This window comes from Mobula birostris, chromosome 7 (genome assembly GCF_030028105.1).
Source record: "Mobula birostris isolate sMobBir1 chromosome 7, sMobBir1.hap1, whole genome shotgun sequence".
NCBI lineage: Eukaryota > Metazoa > Chordata > Chondrichthyes > Myliobatiformes > Myliobatidae > Mobula > Mobula birostris.
In genome coordinates this window covers 71,856,275-71,872,735 of record NC_092376.1, presented here as the reverse complement: position 1 = coordinate 71,872,735, position 16,461 = coordinate 71,856,275, and the positions used below count along the sequence as shown (strand labels likewise).

Sequence of the window (16,461 nt, the reverse complement as noted above, 5' to 3'; positions counted from 1 at the left end):
GTTTTGGTCGTGTTCTGTATTGAAACAGTTTTGGTAATCTATTTTTTCTACGATTTCTAAAGCTTTAAAAATTAATTTACAACCTAATAAATTGACAGTTTTGGTATAATTCTTCTGTATATTCATGGTATTTCTATATCAGATCAACATGTAATTGCATTTGCTACATTATTGGCTAGAAGGGCTAATTTATTAAAATGGAAAGATGCTTCTGCTCCCACTTTGATACAATGGTTCTCTCAGGTGATGCTATGTCTTAGTTTGGAAAAAATCAGAAGTTGAATTTTTGATCCTCAATTTGACTTTGAGAAAAGGTGGGGCTCTTTTGCCAGCTAGTATCATTTGATTTGAGTTAATTAAGGTGGTCCCCTTCTGATTCTTGGGTAAATGGATTTGGTTGGCGGATTGCTGTCTTTTTTTATATATATATATATATATAGAAGCTTGTATGGCATATAGCTCTGGGTTTGTGCTCCAAGTGGGTTTTTTTTTCTCATTTTCTTTTGTTAGCTGGGTTTTTTTTTGGTTTTAGTTAGTACGGGTTCTTTTTCCTTCTTTCTTTTTCCAAAAAAAAATAGCTTTAATGTTTTTTAAATTTATTGTTATTGATATACTGTTTAGCTTGGTTAATAGTTTGACTCTTATTATACATATTGATATATTGACTTGATTATTTTAATGTATTTTTTGTTGTTGATTTTCAATAATAATTAATAAAAAGATTTAAAAATGAAAATGAGTCTGTCTTCAGGATTCCACCCACAGACCAATGGCCAGACTGAGCGGGCCAACCAACAACTAGAGACAGTATTGCGGTGTCTGGTCTCCCAGAACCCCTCCACATGGAGTCAGCAGCTACCCTGGGCTGAGTACACCATAAACTCTCATCAGTCCTCATCCACCAGTCTGTCCCACTTCGAGTGCTGCCTTGGCTACCAACCTCCACTGTTTCCTGCCCAGGAGGAGGAGGTTGGTGTTCCATCTGCGGAAGCATTCATCTGCCATTGTCAGCAGACGTGCAGGCACACTCGCTCTGCCCTTCTCTGTGCCTCTGCTAGGATCAAGCGTCAAGCTGACCACCCTCGCTCCAAGGCCCCACGTTACCACCAGGGACAGCGTGTGTGGCGTTCAACCTGAGACCTGCCCCTCAAAGTGGATTCCCACAAGCTTGCCCCCCTCTTCATCGGCCCCTTTCCCATTGCTAAAGTTATCAGCTCTGCTGCTGTCCATCTCAAGCTCTCCACCGCATTCATCCCACGTTCCATGTGCCTTGCATCAAGCCTTTCATGAGCCACTCCGTGTCCTGTCCCCAAACCCAACACCCCACACGGCTCATCGATGGGTCAGAGGCCTTCACAGTGCGTTGACAGCTGGATGTTCGTCGCTGGGGCCATGGACTGAGGAGAGGTGCTGGGTCCCCGACTGTAATATCCTGGACCCCTCTCTCATTAGGAACTTCCTTCTCCTGGACCAAGCTCTACCTGCCGTGTCACCAGGAGGCTTCTGTGGGGGGGGGGGGGGGTTACTGTCAGTACCTCCAGTTGAACTTTGTCTTTTTGTGTGTTTTCCCCCTAGCTGTCAGTCTGTGGTTTTTTATTGCCATGTGCTCCTGTCCCCACTCCTGCTCTACTCCGGCCCCTATATTACTGAGTATTCCATCTCGCATCTGTTTCTCATTATTACCTGTATTGCTGCCACCTGTGTCTCATTGTGCTCCACCTATCATCTGCCTCATAGACAATGCTTCCTTTTGAAGCTACATACAAAACATCACACCTCTTAACTTCATCATTTCCTTCCGACGTCAACATGTCTGGGTTGGTATCCACAGCCTTTAGGAATGCCAGTTAAATCCACAATACATTTATTTGGCATTTTACATGCCAACATAGAGTACAATTAATATTATAAAGTATAGATAATACTGCCTTTGAAACTACAGCATCTGGTATTCACACCTTTTTAGGAGGTGCATTGTTGTGGACTCAATCCACAGTACTTTATCAAATAGAAGTCTGGTGGCCAAAGTCATTTAAGTGTAAATGAATCATCTACCCAAAAACTCACTCTAACAGTCCCTCCTCTTGGCCCTCCTGGACAAAAATTTAATTTGTATCAGGAAAGGCCAACCTAGGAGGATCTGCTCCAATAGGGCTACAAAAATGCCCCGTCTTGAAATTCCACCCCCCCCAATTTTATGTACCTTGATATCTATCCTAGCATTCCCTAATCACTACCTACCAAATGTTGAGCAGAGAGGCTGTTCCAAGTCTTTAGAAATGTGGCTCCTTTCGTGTGCTTGTCGGCTCTTTCCCTGCAGGCTGACTGCAGCTTAATCACATTCCTTTGTCTTCAGCCCTTCTTCCTCTGGTTGCTGAAACTCTCCTTCAAGGAGCACCCACAGGCTCTCTCATCGATGTACAGGAAGGGGTTGGGGTAGCCTCTGTAAACGTCTGCAAGGACCTCTCCCCGTGGCACCCCCTGCGGAACTGTTCAGTCGATCACTGGCCCAACTGCTGAAAAGGGCCCAGCTCCTCAGACTCTGGATGACTGCTTTCAGATGCCATGTGCAGACTGAAATGCCATCGAAGTAGTGGAACTTGCAGTCTCTGCTTTAACTCAAAAATCCCTCCCCAACTATTTCCCAATTAATTTTCTATACTATGCTATAAAGTTAATCATCTACCTTCAGTAACCAGCCTTCTTTACAGAGTACCATCATCATCACACTTTAGCAGGCTATTCATGGTTTTCCAACACACTCTTAGTGTCTTCTGCCACGCTCTCGGCATTTTCTGCCTTTGCGTTTTCTCCGGGCATGTTTTCATCAGCTGTGGTCAGGTCTGGCATGACCGGCTGGTGTTCCTCTCTTAGGTTCTCTGTAATTACATGGTTACTGGGTACACTTAGTTCCCCACTCTGTCTGTGGGAGCAACAAGAGGGTGAGTCGTATGCTTTAACCTGCTCCAGTGTTTCCACTGGCTTTCTCGCCGAGTCTGTTCTGTACATAAACACACGTATCATTGGTTAAGTGTACCGTCTATGGTCCTATCCACTTGGGGGCAAACCCCAGCTTTAATGGCAGCACCCTCACCATAACTTGGTCTCCGGGCTGTGGAAGGACTATCCCCTTTCCCCTCTGGCTCTCTCTGATCAGCAATTCGCTGCTGTTGTTTCACTCGGTCTTTCAACACTTTAAGTTGGTTACAAAGGTCTTTTGCATATTGGGTTATTCTATCCCTGTAAGCCCCAGGCTCCCCACAACCCGTAATTACCCCATAAGGGAGTCGCATTGCTCGCCCCATCGAAACCTCTTAGGGGCTGAGACCCAAAGTGCGGTTCGGGGTTGTGCGCAATCTCATCAGGATTCCTGGTAATACATCAACCCATGTCTTTCCTGTCTCAGCTATAGCTTTGGTTAACGCATTCTTGATTGTTCAGTTCATCCTTTCTACCATCCCTGAACTCTGGGGATGGTAGGGTACGTGGAACCGCTGTCGAATTCCTAGCAGTTGGCACATTTCCTTCATCACTTTCCCTGTGAAATGTTCTCCCTGATCTGAATCCACCTGAACTGGGGTTCCCCATCTTGGGAGGATTTCCTGAACTAGGATCCATGCAGCGCTGCGGACGGTGCAGTCCCTTGTTGGGAAAGCCTCTACCCACCAGGTGAACTGATCCATAATTACTATTCAGTAGCTTTTCCCCCTGCTTTTTGGCAGGGGCCCCGTGAAGTCTTTCTGGATGTCTTCCCAGGGTCCCCTTGGCCGAGGCTGATTTGCCAGCTGTAGCTTTCTGCCCTTACCAGGGTTATGCTGGGCACAAATGATACAACGGTGGCAGAATTTCTCAACCTCCCTGCCCATCCCTGGCCACCCCCAGTCCTGCCGGAGGGTTGTGATCATGCTCTGCCTTCCCTGATGCATCACCCCATGATAAAACTTCAGTAGTATCTGTCTAATACAGGGTGGGGCCACTGCGACTCTTTCCTCCCCGTGTGTCCAGCACCCATCTGGTCCCTCCTTTCCTCCTCCATTTTCCATTCTCTTCTGCCTCTACCTCTTCATATAATTTTACTAAGCTGGTTTTTGTCGTTTCCTCCTGCACACTTGCAATTTCAATTGCCTCTTGTCCCCCTGCTGCTTTATTCGCAGTAATGTCTGCCCTCGGAGGAACTGGGAAAATGTTATGTTCTGGAGTGGCCGCAGTCTCTCTGAGTATCCCCTGGTGTTTTTGTTCCTTCGCTATACCCTGAACAGCGATCAGTGTGTCAGTTTGTACAGGGTCCTGCTTAGGGGGTTTATACAGACCCTCCTCTATTTTAACTGGGTTTATCTTTACTCGACCACAATCTTGCTTGTGTGCAACCCACACTGCTGGGAACTACTGACAAGGTAACCCATAGACCCCATCCAGGCTGCAGTCTCTGATGATCGGGGCAGCTGTGACTATGCGAGGCAGGTTGTATATTCTGTTGGTTCTATGCGTTCACTGCCCCTGACTTGTCCATATTATTTCTCCCTTTCCCGAATCTATAACAGCTCCTGCTTCCAGTAGGATGTCTATTCCAAGGATTGTGCCCTCATTATTTGGACATACCCAAAAATACACTGGAAGCTGCATTCCCCCAATTTCTAGTATTTGCGACTTGCTTCTTTCTGCTTTTACTGTTTTCCCTCCTACACCCCTGATATAACTGGCCTGTCCGGATGTTGGTAAGGGTAAATCTGTTATCGATACTGATGCCCCTGTGTCCACTAACATATTGCATTGCCATCCCCCTAACAATGCCGTTGTGTACATCCGCGGGTCACCAGCGCTGGCAGTGGAACCCGCTGCCACATCTTTTTCTGCCCTAAGAGGCGCTGTTATGTCTCTTTGATCTGATCAACAGTCAGATTGGTTGCTGATGGGGTGAGTGACTGGGTGCCTGCCGTGACCTTTGCCTGGGTTTTCCCCCTCCCTTTTGAACACTGTCTCCAGCCATGCCCCGATTGGTCACAGCTGTAGCATATCAACTCCTTCCCTGTCTTATACCTGGTCCGGCAGTCCTTTGCTAGGTGCCCTGGCTGCTAGAAAGCAAAGCAAACTCTTCAGGACATCACAGCAGCTGCATCCACTATATCCACTTTACGATCTCTCTTGCCTTTTCTTTGGTCTATCTCACTGGCCCATGAAACTATCTCAGAGTAGTTGGACCCCACCATTATGCCTAAATCTAAAACTTCCTGGTGGGCTGAGCTCAGGCCTTCCTTCAGCATTTTTAGGAAGACTGGGTCGTCCCTCCCTGGATTACCTAACCCTGAATACTCCTCATATGCTCGGTATTTACATTCTGCATGACCCTCTGGGTCACTGCCATTATCGTTCCCCAGCTGCTGCCTCACTTCCCCTTTAAAAGAGTGATATCTTTCTTCATTACTGGCGCTCCCGGTAGTTGTCCATGTATCATCCCGCATCCCCTGGGGCCATTCTGTCTACATATTCCTCGGGCACTTGGCGTTCACTAACATGTGTATATCTTTAGTGTGCATCTGGTGAATTTCAACCATTTCCTCGAGCTTGCGCCAGAATTCTGAATTCCCACAGGTGACTTTAAGTGAGGGCAACTTGCACAAAATGCTCTGTTTCTCCCTGGGGGTGAAGAGCTTATGAATACAGGTGTCCCCCGCTTTTCGAACGTTTGCTTTACGAAACCTCACTGTTTTCAAAAGACCTACATTAGTACCCTGTTTTTGCTTTCAGAAGGTGTTTTCAATGTTACGAAAAAAACGCGCAATAAAAAATCAGCGCGCGATAAAAGGCAGCGCATGCCCCAAGCAGCCGCTCTCCCCGGATTCGGAACGGCATTCTCGCTGGCATTGCTTAAACACAAACCTGTGGCAGTCGTTTGCAAGGTGAGTTCTATGGTATCAGAAAAGCCTAAGAGAGCTCGTAAGGGTGTTACACTTAGCGTAAAACTAGACATAATTAAGCGTTTCGATCGTGGTGAACGAAGCAAGGACAAAGTGAGTTTGGCTTGTGGAAGCTGACGAAGATGATGTTGAAGAGGTTTTGGCATCCCATGACCAAGAACTGATAGATGAAGAGCTGATGCAATTGAAAGAAAAAAGGATAACAATCGAAACCGAATACAGTTGCAAACTGAACGTGAAGCAACTGCGTGAGATTTTCACTGCAATGATAAAGTACGACTTTAATTTTGAAAGGGTACGTAGGTTTAGGGGATATTTGCAAGATGGTTTGAGTCCTTACAAAGAACTGTGTGATAGAAAAATGTGCGAGGCTCAGCAGTCAAGCAAGCCTTCCACATCAGCCACAGCAGACGATGAACCTCGACCTTTGACATTGAGGCAGGCAGAGATAGAAGATGACCTGCCTGCCCTAATGGAAACAGACAATGACGAGATGACACCCCAGTATCCTACCACCCCAACCCCCACCAACGGACAGATACCGACTCGCGGAGAATGCAGCGGTAGCCAGGAGGCACACAGCACATCTAAGAAAAAAGCCAAAATAAACACGCTAATTAATTAGGTGCCGCCCGACACGTAATTGTCGGCCCAGATCAGAGACGACACAATCAGAAATTGGCACTGATCTGGGCCGACAATTACATGCCGGGTGGCACCTAATTAATTAGCATGTTTGTTTTGGCTTTTTTCTTAAAGATGTGCTGTGTGCCTCCCGGCTACCGCTGCACCCCTGCATGCTTCGCAGATCGGTATCAGTTGTTAGCCCAGAGGGTGGGGGCCACTGCACCACCCCAACCTGTGACAACTCAGCCTAACACACCATCATCAGTGTGCTCGGCGCTGTCCCGATTCCGGTAAGTGATACTACACTGTACATATATTATTTCTACTTTATATAGGCTGTGTATTTTCACATGTTAATTGGTATGATTTGGCAGCTTCATAGCTTAAAGGTTACTGGAGAGCACTTGCGCCATGCTTTTGCCAACAGCGCTTGTGTGAGATTTTCGCTACGGGGAACAGTGCAGTAATGATTGTGGAAAAAGTATTTCTACTTTATATAGGCTGTGTATTTATCATATCATTCCTGTTTTTACTATATGTTACTGTTATTTTAGATTTTATGTGTTATTTGGCATGATTTGGTAGGTTATTTTTGGGTCTGCGATCACTCACAAAATTTTCCCATATAAATAAATGGTAATTGCTTCTTCGCTTTACAACATTTAGGCTTACGAGCCATTTCGTAGGAACACTCTACCTTCGGATGGCGGGGGAAACCTGTAGTCATAATCAATGTCAAGGGCTGGCTTGGATCATCAGGGTTCTCAACCTGATGTTGCCTGACTTCAATAGGTACCATTTCTAGTTGATCTATCTGGGTAAAACCTCTCCCTGAGATATCTCCACACTAATTCCCACACTACGCAAAATATAAACGACGGGTACCAGTTAAACAACACATAGTTAAAACCGCAGAGTATGTATTCCACAATCTGCCACCTTTGAGTACCCGGACTCATGATGCCTGCTGTATTCCTTTGCATTACACTTGCAAATGCATACACTAAACTGCAGCTCCCCGAACGAGTATACACGCCCCTACTCCGGCGTCCCGAACCATACCGTTGGTTACCACTTTTTGCAACTGGTGGTCCAAGTCTCACCAAGTTAACCAAGTTAACATGCAAAGTTTCCTCACTTTCATAAACACACATGCACACACTACTTTTATACCTACCAGTTCAGCTCACCATGTTCGTGATACCTCGTGGCTGTGCACCACCGACCGAACAGATCCATGTGTGAGTGCTATTTTAGAAAAATACTCACCGACTTAGACTGCTAGGAACACTGGCCACACGACGGGTCACGAAGTATCCCACTCCTGATACCAAATGTTGTAGTGTGGATGAAATCACTGCAGAGACAGAGTCACTGGTAGATACAAAGCAGCTTTTTTTATTCGACACAAGGTACAGCAGGCATCATGCAGACGGAGACGTTTTTGGTAGAAAGGTCTGCTAGCCCAATGTGTGCTCAATATTTATATGCTAAACACAAAAGGCAATCGCTACTTAAAAAGTTATAGACAATGCATAGGCAATGCTTCCTTTTGATGCTACATACAAAACATCACACCTTCTGACTTCATCCTTTCCTTCCGACGCCAACATTTCTGGATTGGTATCCACAGCCTTTAGGAATGCCAGTTAAATCCACAATACATTTATTTGGCATTTGACATGCTAACATAGAGGACAATTAATATTTATAATGTATAGATAATACTGTCTTTGAAACTACAGCATCTGGTCAAACTACGGTGCCAGAAGCATCTGGCATTCACACCTTTTTAGGAAGCGCATTGTTGTGGACTCAATCCACAGTACTTTGTCAAATAGAAGTCTGGTGGCCAAAGTCATTTAAGTGTAAATGAATTATCTACCCAGAAAAACTCACTCTAACATGCTCTACCTATCATCTGCCTCTCTGTTTACTGCTCAGTGTATTTCAGTCCTGTGTTTTCACCTGTTTGTTGCCAGATTGTACCAGTGAATTTTCCTGAGCCTTTCCAGCATTCGTGTCTGTACTCTGTCCATCTGAATATCGATTCTGGTTTTTGGATTTCTCTGGATGTTTTGATCTCTGCCTGAACTTTGACACCAACTTTGTTTGCACCTTGCGATTTGTTACTCAGTTAGTATCACTGTGTGCACAGTACTAGGTCTACAACTGGATGCCTACTCCAGTGACTTGACAAGTCCCCCATTACAATTGTGTCATTACCTTTATTACAAGCCTTTTCCAGCTCCCTTTGCATTCTCAACCCCACATCTTGGCTACTATTTGAAGGCCTATATATATGATTCCCATAATTTTTTTTACCCTTGCAGTTTCTTAAATCCTCCCACAAAGATTCAACATTCTCTGACAATGTCACCTCTTTCTAAAGATGTAATTCCTCCTCTTACCAACAGAGCCACACCACCGCCTATGCCTTCCTGCCTGTTCTTTCGATACAAAGTATATCTTTTGATATTAAGCTCCCAACTATGACCTTATTTCAGCCACGACTCTGTGATGCCCACAATGTCATACTGATAATCTCTAATTGTGCCATGAGTTCATCTACCTTATTCCAAATACTACGTACATTTAAATACAGCATCTTCTGTCCTGCATTCTTTGCCCTTTTGAATTTTGCTTCTATGGTACAATTTAACTCTTTGTTCTGACAACATTTGTACCCAATCATTGGCTTGTCCTTCTTTACATTCATGTTACACCCATCATCTACTTGTAAACCTGTTGGCTCATCCTCAGCTCCATCATACTGGTTCCCATCCCCTGGCCATATTAGTTTAAACCACTTCCAACAGCTCTAGTAAACCGGCCCACGACTATTGGTCCCCTTGGATTCAAGTACAACCCATCCCTTTTGTACAGGTCATGCCTGCCCCAGAAGAGGTCCCAATTATCCAGAAATATAAATCCTTGCCCCCTGCTCTAACCCTTCCACCACATTTATCTGCCACCTCTTTCTATTCCTATCCTCACTGTCACATGGCACAGGCAGCAAACCCGAGATTACTACCCTTGAGGTCCTGCTTCTCAGCTTCCTTCCTAACTCCCTGTATTCTGTTTTCAGGACCTCCTCCTTTTTCTACCAATGTCTGTCTGCTCACCCCCCCCCCTTCAGGATATTGTGGACACGTTTAGAAACATCGCGGACCCTGGCACCTGGAAGGCAAACTGCCATCTATGTATTTTTTCACATCCACAGAATTGCCTACCTCTCCCCCTAACTATACAGACCCCTATTACTGCTGCCATCCTCTTCCTTTCCTTGCCCTTCTGAGCCACAGGGCCATACTCAGCGCAGAGGCATGACCACTGTTGCTTCCCCCGGGCAGGTCATCCCTCCCCCCACAACAGTACTCAAAATGGAGTATTTATTGTTGAAGAGGATGGCCACAGGAGAGCTCTCCACTCTCTGATATTCTCCCTTCCCTCTACTGACAGTCACCCATTTATTTGTCCCCTGTAGCCTTGGGATGACTACCTCCCTGCCTATCACCTCTTCACTTTCCCTACCAAGCCAAAGGTCATTGAGCTGCAGCTCCAGTTCTTTAATACGGTCTCTAAGGAACTGCACTCGATGCACATGGTGCAGATGTGGCCATCGGGGAGGCTGGTCATCTCCTGGAAATCCCACCTCTGATACTCAGAATAGAATAGTAGCCCTGTAGACGTACCCCCTGTTCAGGGGTCCCCAACCTTTTTTGCACCGCGGACCTGTTTAATATTGACAATATTCTTGCGGACTGGCCGACCGGGTGGGGGGGGGGGCGTTCAAGTAGGGATAAATTCACCTCAACATGTCTTTTACAGTTAGGGTTGCCAGCTTTCTCACTCCCAAATAAGGGACAAAATTAGCAGTCAAATCCAGGGATCTTGTGTTTACCCCAAGAAAGACTACCATGACCATGAAGCTTTGCACGGGCACCTGTGTGTGCATGCGTGATGTGCGCATGTGACGTGCGCATGTGCGTACGTGCCAACACAAATTGGTTCTGGCTTAATATTCTCGACTATACAAGACATACATTATTTCTACTTTATATAGCCTGTGTATTTATCATATCATTCCTGCTTTTACTATATGTTAGTGTTATTTTCGGTTTTATGTGTGATTTGGTAGGTTATTTTTTGGGTCTGGGAACACTCAAAAATGTTTCCCATATAAATTAATGGCAATTGCTTCTTCACTTTATGCCATTTCGGCACAAAAGGTTTCATAAGAATGCTCTACCTTAGCGGGGGAAATATGGGACAAGGGCAGTCCCGTATGGGACAAACCAATTTAGCCCAATACCCGATATGTCCCGGCAAATACGGGGCAGTTGGCAACCCTATGTTCAAGTTCAACAGTGCATGACAGGGAATGAGGAAAGGTGCAGCTGACTCGTATCGTTTCCTCGCGGCCTGGTAGCACATGCTTTGCGGCCCGGTGGTTAGGGACTGCTGCCCTAGTTAAATAAGAAAATGAAATAAGGAAGAACTTACCTATTTACCTTGCCTCTGCCTGTTCTCGCTGAAGCCCTGTTGAGCAAAGCCTTATCACTCTGACTCAGACCACTCCAATGACCACTCCCATGATTGCTCTGCTAGACAGTACCCCTCCTTTATGGAGACTAGGTTTTTAAAGCTCTTCGCCAGACTTGCACAGTATTGCTTCTCCTGCAGCTGCAGAGTACTCCATCATTTCCTAGATAAGGGGACCAAAACTGCTCACAATACTCCACATGAGGCCTCAACATTACATCCTTGCTTTTGTATTGTAGGCCTCTCCAAATGAATGCTAACATTGCATTTGTCTTCCTCACCAATGACTCAACCTGAAAATTAAGCTTTAGAGAATCCTGCACGAAGACTTCTATTCCTCTGCACCTCAGATTTTCGAATTTTCTCTCAATTTAGAAAATAGTCTATGCTTTTACTTATTCTACCAAAGTGCATACACTTCCCAACATTGCATTCCACCTGCCACTTCTTTGCCCATTCCCCTAATTGGTCTAAGTCATTCTGTATCCTCTGTGCTTCTTCAAAACTAACTGACCCTCTTCCTGTCTCCATAAAAGGTGCGGGATAGATTCAAATCTCTTACTAGCTCTTCCTTCAGTTAGTCCTGACGAAGGGTCTCGGCCTGAAACGTCGACTGTACCTCTTCCTAGAGATGCTGCCTGGCCTGCTGTGTTCACCAGCAACTTTGATGTGGAATGCTCTATCCCTGCCAGTATCTATCCTGTAGCACCATGGGCTCTTAACTTGTTAAGCAGCCTCATGTGTGGTACCTTGTCAAAGGCCTTCTGAAAATCCAAGTACACAACATCTACTGATTCTCCTTTGCTATCCTGATTGTTATTTCTTCAGATTTATCAGGCAAGACTTTCTCTTGCTGACTATGGCCAATTTTATCACGAGCCTCCAAGTACCTTGAGACCACATCCTTAACAGTCAACTCCAACATCTTCTCAACCACTGGGGTCGGACTAACTAGCCTATAATTTCCTTTCTTCGGCCTCTCTTGCTTAAGAGTGGAGTAACATTAGCTATTTTTCAGTCCCCCAGAACCATGCCAGAATCCATTAATTCCTGAAAGATTATTACTAATGTCTCCACAATCTCTTCAGCCACCTCCTTCAGAATCCTGGAGTGTAGACCATCTGGTTTGGGTGATTTATTTACCTTCAGACCTTTCAGTTTCCCAAACATCTTCTCACTCGTAATGGCAACTTCACACACTTCTGCCCTGACACCCTCGAACTTCCAGCATACTGCTAGCATCTTCCACAATGAAGACTGATGCAGAATACTTGTTCAGTTCATCTGCTATTTCCTTGTCCCCAATTGCTCTCCAGAATCATTTCCCCACAGTCTGATAACTACACTCATCTCTCTTTTACACTTTACTGTATGTATCTGAAGGAACTTTTTGTATTCTCTTTCGCATTTTTGGCTAGCTTGCCTTCACATTCCATCTTTTCCTTCTTTATGATTCTGAATTGCCTTCGGTTCATTTTAAAAGCTTCTCAATCTCCTAAATTCCACCAACTTTTGCTCCATTATTTGCCCTCTCTTTACTTTTATGTTGGCTTTGACTTCTGTTGTCAGCTACGGTTGCATTATCCTGCCTTTAGAATGTTGCTTCTTTGGGATTTATCTATCCTGCACCTTTCAAGTTGCTCCCAGAATTTCCAGCCATTGCTGCTTTGCCATCATCTTTGCTAGTGTTCCTTTCCAAACAATTATGGCCAACTCTTCTCTCATGCCTCTGTAATTCCTTTTACTCCACTGTAATACTGATACAACTTTCTTTAGCCTCTCCTTTTCAAATTGCAGGGTGAATTTCATCATATTATAATCACCGACCCCTAAGGGTTCCTTTCCCTTAAGCTCTCTAATCAATTCCATACTGGGGATCAATTATCATAGTAGGGATCCATTTGATATTCTTATAATAGTGGGTTAGAAACTGTTCTTGAGCAAAAGATACAAAAGCCACCAGGCTCAATGGGAGCAGGAAGGGGAGAGAACGTCTGGGATCTTTGATTACTGTGGCTACTTTACTGAGGAAGCAAAAAGTATATAGAGTTCATGGATGAGAGCCTGTAATGTGCTGACCTGTTACATCTCTCTACAGCTTATTAATTGGGGAAAGAGCAGTTGCCATACTAAGTCTAGAATGCATCCAGATAGGATGCTTTCTATGGTGCATTAATTAAAAAAATTGGTAAGGCAAAAAGAGACATGACAAATTTATTTAGCCTCTTGAAGCAGAGGCACTAGTGAGCTTTCTTGGCCATGTCACGTATGTGGCTGGATCGGGACAAGTAATTGGTGGTGTTCATTTCTCAAAAGTTGAATCTCTTAAGCCTCTCAGGCTCAGCACCATTGATGTCAACTAAAACACAGTTAGATCTCCTCCACCAGATCCCAACAAAGAAAACTGGTAGTTGCCCAACTTTGATGTTTATCACCCCCTACAAATTGTCTTTGATTCAACTATGTAGTTCAAAAGCATATCACTGAACAATATGCTCTTGCGGGGTCCAGACCTCTATAATAGTCTGCTCAGTGTCCTCATGCACTTCAGAACTGAGTCTGTTACAATGGTGGCAGACATTGAACAAATGTTCCACAGCTTACCAGTGAGAGAGGATCATCAAGACTACCTCAGATTCTTGAGGCTTCATGACCACCTCAAGATTCTGGAGCACTGCATGAAAGTTCATGTATTTGGTGATGGTCCCTCACCAGCTGTGGCAATTTATAGCTGTAAGAGGACTGCTATCGAGGGAGAGAAGGAATTTGGGCCTGCAACAGAGAGATACATAGAAAGGTTTTTCTGTGTTGATGATTGTCTTTTCTAGTGTAGAAGCAGTCAGTGTGCTGCAAGCAGAGTAAGACATGTTAGCACAGTCTAATCTCAGACTGCATAAGATTGCATCCAAAAGTGCTGAGGTCATGCAATGTTTCCCATCTGGAGATCTGGTGAGGGGTCTACAGAATCTTGATCTTGGACAGGAACTCCCTTCTATGCAGCACAGTCAGGGCTTTGGATGGGGCCTCATTACTTACACTCTTACTTTCCAGGTTGCTGATATTGAATGACCCTTTATGTGTTGCGGCATGCCATCAACTATCAACAACATATTTGACTCTCCTAGATTTACTGCTCCAGTCAGTATCCAGGGACACTTCATATTTAAGAGAGTCGATTTTGGACACTTGTGGATGGGATGCTCCACTCCCTCAGTGTTGGTCTATGGCATAAAAAAAGGTGGGAACTTCTGCCCCAGAGAGAAACATGAGCAGTGGTGTTCTTCTCTTCATGATCTTAAAGATTTGAAGACTCCATGAACCCCCAAAACATCACTATTGTCCAGGGCTCAAAAGAAAGAGGTCTGCATCTTCTGTAATGCATCAGCTAAAGCTATTGTTAATGTTGCATTGCTAAGATCATAGACACTGCTGGATATAGTGAAGTTGTATTCATCCTGGATAAGGCAATGCTTGCTCCCAAACCAGGTCTCACCATAATGAGGCCTGAACTCAGTGTTGATGTTCTAGCAGACGATGTAGCAGAGATGATATATGAACAGCCAAACACAGAACTAGATAATGTCATATTTTCTTACAGACAGCAAGGTTGTGCTTGGTTATATATTTAACGAAACATAACAGTTTTGAGCATTTCTCAGCTGGAAGTCACTTACCAGAGCAATTCTCTGCAGTCAACATATTGCTCATTCCTTTGCAGAAGTAGTCAAACAGTCTTTGCATATTAGTAAGCAACCTCTCAGTGCAGAGCAACTGTATCAGGCAAAGGTTAGACTCCTTGTTGTTCAAGGACAGGTTTATGCAGAGGAAGTACAGTGCATCGCAAAGCAGGCATCTCTCGCAAGACAGTCTCCTTAGTAAACACTGTCCCTTTCTTGACTCTGAGGGGCTAATGCGAGTTGGAGGACGTATTAAGAAGGCACAACTCATTTCAGAGGAAACTCATCCAATCATCATTCCGAGTAAGCATCATTTAACCTCTCTGTTCATTAGACATTACTACAAACAAGTATGTCATCCAGGTGGGCATTTTACTTAAGGGGCCATACGAACAGAAAGTTTATGGATTGTTGGAGGGAAGTGAACAATCAGTAGCCTGATCTACAGTTGTGTGACATGCAAGACCAGAAGATGGCAGACTTGCCAGCAGATCACTTGAACACCGACCCTGCATTTACATTTGTGGACTTGGGTGTGTTGGGTCCTTGCATGGTCCATCACTGCAAGGAAAACACATGGAGGTCATGCAAATTCTGAACTTTGGGTCATCATTTTTATGTGCATGAACACATATGCTATTCACATTGAGTGATGAAATTAATGGACACATCTGGTTTCATCAATGTTCTCTGACACATCTTTGCAATCAGGGGACCAGGGAAGCGGTTACAATTCAACTGTGGCACCAATTTCACCAGAGTCTGAAGAAAGCTCCAAATCGATGCCAAGAGCTGCAACAATAACAATGTGACTAACTACTTCTCTGATCAAAGCTGCACGTGGATTTTCAAACCCCCACATGCTTTACATATGGGTGGCTCTTGGGAAAAGATCCTTGATGCAAAATTCTGTAAAATTGGGCCTTCGAAGCTCATATGTGACAACCTGATAACTTTCATGGCTGATGTTACAGCTATTGTAAGCTCCCAACTGCTAATTTCAGTCTCTTAAGATCCAGATGAGCCTATATTTTGCCCCCTACTATGCTTCTAACACTCTCCTCCTGTTCTATCAGGTCATTTTAACAAATACTGACTGTAATGGAGGCAAGTCCAGAGTTCAGCCAACACCTTTTGGCTAAGGTGGTAAAAAGAGTAAATTAGCAATCTCCAGAGCTGGAGAAAGTGGAGAACTGAGAAGCCAGATTTACAAGCAGGTGATGTCACCTTACTGGAAGACAAGCAACCAAGAGATATGACTGGACTCCAGGGTTGGTTGCACAAACTTTCCCTAGTGAAGATAAGAAAATTAGAAAACTTGAGTGGCAATGTAAAGATGATGTAGTAAGATGGTTTTCAAGACCAGTTTCTGAGACTATCCTCCTTTTGCCAAAAAATTTATAAAATGATCATTTGACTTTTAGTTTCAATAGTTAAATTTGACATCCTATGTATACCAGGCAGGGAGTAATCTGGTCTCTGGAGGTGCAGTTCATTTTGTATGAACATTACTTCCTGTACACAAGCTGTATTTATTTACATCATTTCCTGCGTAGGTCACTTTCAATTCGATATGAAGCACACCAGAAAGACTTCCAACTCCACCCTCTTTACATGCCCTTGAAACAGCAATATCTGTGAGTACAAACAAGAGAAAATCTGCAGATGCTGGAAATCCAAGCAACACACACAAAATG

General features: G+C 44.5%; 1 long non-coding RNA gene across 1 annotated transcript in view; it reads left to right on the top strand.

Moving 5' to 3' along the window:
* LOC140200287 (uncharacterized) overlaps window positions 1-16,404 on the top strand; it is a 31,170-nt gene extending 14,766 nt beyond the window's left edge. Inside the window, exon 3 of the long non-coding RNA XR_011886590.1 lies at window positions 16,321-16,404. This is a non-coding gene — a long non-coding RNA (uncharacterized lncRNA). The remainder of the gene's footprint in view (window positions 1-16,320) is intronic.
* The last annotated feature ends 57 nt before the right edge of the window (window positions 16,405-16,461 follow it).